The 4,082-nt window shown below is 43.8% G+C and overlaps 1 pseudogene; it reads right to left on the bottom strand.

Annotated features, from left to right (window-relative positions):
• Positions 1-363: 363 nt before the first annotated feature.
• LOC136840092 (soluble guanylate cyclase 88E-like) overlaps positions 364-4,082 on the bottom strand; it is a 92,640-nt pseudogene continuing 88,921 nt past the window's right edge.

Raw genomic sequence — 4,082 nt, 5'->3', positions numbered from 1 at the left:
ACTGGAATAATTTGGTTCAATGAATAGGACAAGTCCCAAAGCCAAAGTGCACTTTTGGTGGTTTTACTTCAGTCAAATGACCTAGCATTCCTTTTGACTGAAAAAAGGCCTTGCTATAGACTACTTGCAGGAACTTTGATTAAGATCTTTGTGGTGAAGGGAATCCATTGCGAGCACGCCAGTGTGCTCAGACTTTCTCTCTTTCTGTCTCACTCTCTCTTCATCTCTCTATCTCCCGGTCTCTCATGTTCTAACTTACATTCCCATTAGGTCATTCTAGGACTTAAACTGCGAAAGAGGAGCACTTTATTCGATGATTCGTCACATCCACTGAGATGTAAATGAGGTTGATCTGAGGGGAGAGACAAGTACTTCTACGTATAGGATTTTCCGTTTAATGCCCTTCAAGATCTAAAGCTGATGACGAGTGAGGTGATGCCAGACCACTCATAGAAGACTATTTGGGTCCTAGGTGAACGTGAGCGTTACAGCAGCACGCACGTGTGACTGTGAACTCTGTTCCTGTGCTCTGCGTTATTGGAGCTGTGCGACACAATGGGCGACGTCGCCCTGTCCACCACCTCTTTGATCCCCGTGACCTCGATCTTGGTGATGGAATGATGTTGTGGGCTCCCATCGCCTCCTGGGCCTTGCTGTCGTGCGAGTGGTGGTTGTCGATCAGGACGTCCGGGAGGATGAGCTTGCGGCGTCTGCGTGGCGATCAGGGTGTAACTCCCGATCGGGCAGAGGCTGAGACTTCTGCTGCATCGCGTGCATGTGGCGAGGCGTCAGCGAGGCTGCTGCTGCTGCTGCTGCTACTTCCGAAGGCTTCTCGTGCATCGTGTTGCGAACCCTATCGCCCAGGAAGCGTGGGTTGTTCGTGCATCGAGGTGGTTACCGTGGGTGGGGCAGCAGTTCGTCCGTCGCGAAGGCTTGGGCGAGCTGTTGATGATAGGGACAGTCACCCCAGAGAACCCTGCGTTGGAGAAACGTCCTACCTGCAGTTTGGGAAAGGAAAGTGTGTCACTTACAATACTCGACTACTTACAATACACTTACAATTACTGACAAATACTCGCTAACCTACCAACTACTTTAACAAAATTGTCCATTCACTAACACCAACTACTAGAGAATTTTTGTAAAGTCTTGACAAAGAAGGGAAGGTGAAACTATTGCAAACAGGCATTCGGGACATCTTACAAAATGGAAGAAGGCTTGCAAGCACCAAGCTACTTCATTAATAAGCAGGGAAAGTTACTATACGAAAGGTCTTGATGACAGTTACGGAAGGAACAGACGAAACAGAGAGAGGCAAAGGAGAACGTGTATATGTCACTTCCTCGAAATCATGACAGTTCTGAGGGGCGAGTATGTGAAATTATTTCAGAAGAGACAAGGAAAACCTAACAAAGAAAGAAGATATGTGGAGGCCCTTGAGACGTCTGAAAACTTGGGAAACTTGACGAAGGAGGGAAAACTAAGGCAAACGTGTGTGTAACCTCAAAAATGCTGAAAATCTGCAAAAGGGAAACAAAATAAATGAAATATGTTCGAAAACGCGGAAACCTTAAGAAAGCAAGAAGAGTTGTACAAACAGGTATTAGATACTTCTCCCATATCCTGAGACACCTTGGTAGAGCTGAGCAAATTGTAGGGGACATATAGATGACTTCAAAAACGTGAAAAAGCATGGCAAAGCCAGGAAGGGCAAAGGAAACGTCATAAAAACATGGAAAACCTTGATAAAGAACTGGAAAGGTAAGGGGAACAAGCATACGTGACTTGACAAAAAGGGGAAAGATGGAAAACAGGCGCAGGGAACATCTCAAGGACAAGGAAAGAGTTGACAACACAGGAAAAGATAAGAGATACAAGGACACGCACATGCACACACAAACACAATGAAGCAGGCAACTCATGGGGAAAAAATCACGAAACACTCCAAAAAGCAGAGAAGTTATTGAAAGCAGGCACATGAAACTTCTTGGGAAATAAAGGAACACTCGACCGAGCGGCGGAGGAGATTCTGGGAAACAGGCACATGAAACGCCTCAGTTCATAAGGAAACAATCGACAAAGTAGGAAGCTTTGGGAAAACATGCGTGTGGAGCATCTCTGAAATCAGGAATCACTCGACAGAGTAGAGTGATTATGGGAAACGTGCTCATGAAACCTCTTAGAAAGCAAGGAATCACTCATCAGAGCAGGGAAGTCGTGGCAGGCTGACATATAAGGCAACACTCAGCACAGTTGGGGACTTACCCCCGAACCGAAGACTATTTTTTAGGAAAATGGCTTTGAGCAGGATGCTAAAATGACAGGAAAAATGGGAGGAGGTAAATCAGTGGAATTTTAGGTACACGACAGAACAGGAAACAAAGGAAAGGCAAAATGACAAGGTTCTTACATACTCGAAGGTGTTAGTAGACGAATACTGAAAAACTGAAATATGAGGAAAACTCAGTCAGTGTGAAAGTCATTCTTAAGATAAATGAATGCAAATCATTCTTTGACAGCAGTCAACGTTTCTTAAAGACTAGCAGTCATAAATATAAATAAAAGATAAATGCGGATACAATCTATATCAATATTCCTTTCAGTGGCCTTCTATATGCTAATGATAATGAGTGAGATGTGAGGCTAATCAGTGCAGACTGTTCTGGAACAGAAGTCACTCTAAGAATATCAGCACTGGAAAATGTGAAGGCCGCAAGGAACGAAATTTTGAAATTCAACGTGAGTGGGAAGCTTTGTCAATAATGGGACAGTGATTGGGAAGCTGATCAAGTTCCTAGAAGTGCTGAGTTGCAGGATGCTTCTAAATGAAAACTGATTTCCTACTTTTACTTCTTGTCTTCTAAATAACCAATCTAAAAAAAAAAAGTGTGACTTAAACCATTCTACCATGCAGAACAAGAGGAACCAAAGTGAACATTAAACTGAAAGCATACTCTGTCTCTTGTGTCGTGCAGAGACCTTTCCTTCTATACCGCGTGAAATCTGGAGGTGCTGTCCTACGATGCTACAACAAAACTACATTCTCAAACTCTACTTGCATCCTACTGGGTATACAGGATACCAAAAAAGCTAGTGTTTCCGGGGATATGCTGTTCTGTACCATACAGATCAATTCTTCTGAGACACCTCAGCGGTGCAGATCTTGGCAAAGTGGGCATTAGCAGTCCGAGGTTGTATTCAAGGAAATAAAACTGAAGTGTATAAACACAACCAGGAGCTTCTTTGCAGAGTTAAATGGATGTCATGCGTGGCTCCAGTCCATTAATTATCAGTTTTTGAGTGTTACCAGTACTGCAGTGCAATCTTGCCTTACGTAAGTCTTGAAAAGATAATGGAGAATTTATTCAAAATGGGGTCCTTGGATGTGTTTAAAACTTGACAAATCTTGGATCTTGAAAAGAAGCGTCAGGGGAATATTCTCTGTAGCTGTTCACTGGAAAAAAAATCAGAAATAACAGACAATTTGCTTCTGGGTTCAAAAACCCTCCAGTCTACTTCTTTTGGGCAAGGCGAGCTGCTGTACAGATTCCTGGAAGTTAAGAATGATTGCCTCAGGGGTGACTGCTGCACCCCAAGGTTTATAAAACCTCAGAGTGACTTATTATACAACTCTCCCGTTGCACGTTTTACTTCTTCCTTAATACAACCCCACTGCCGCACATATGTGGTATGGGCCATGTGACCATGTTCAGGGTAGGATCAGAGGACCGGGGGAGGTGGGTGGGTGGATAAGCGTCACGCGAAGAGCAAAGTGCAGGCAGCTCTTACCTGTAATTACTCAAGTGGCTCAGGTATGATTATCACTGGCTCTGGAAAGACACCATTGGCGGCTTAATGATCACGTGACCTATACCACGTTTTACATTATAATAAGCACAAACAGAGAGAGAGAGAGAGAAAAAAAAAGAAATAGGAGATATCTGCCAAATTCCAGTGCTGGGAGTTCGTTCAATGTATGAATGTCTAGCAAAGGCCTGACCTGCATCAGGCTACAGTTTTTATAAAAAGTTTCTCTACAGAATTATTGTAGCAGCGCACTACACACAGCATGGAAATACAAC

This window comes from Macrobrachium rosenbergii, chromosome 1 (assembly GCF_040412425.1).
Source record: "Macrobrachium rosenbergii isolate ZJJX-2024 chromosome 1, ASM4041242v1, whole genome shotgun sequence".
In the NCBI taxonomy this organism is placed as follows: domain Eukaryota; kingdom Metazoa; phylum Arthropoda; class Malacostraca; order Decapoda; family Palaemonidae; genus Macrobrachium; species Macrobrachium rosenbergii.
This window is presented reverse-complemented; position numbering and strand designations above follow the sequence as displayed.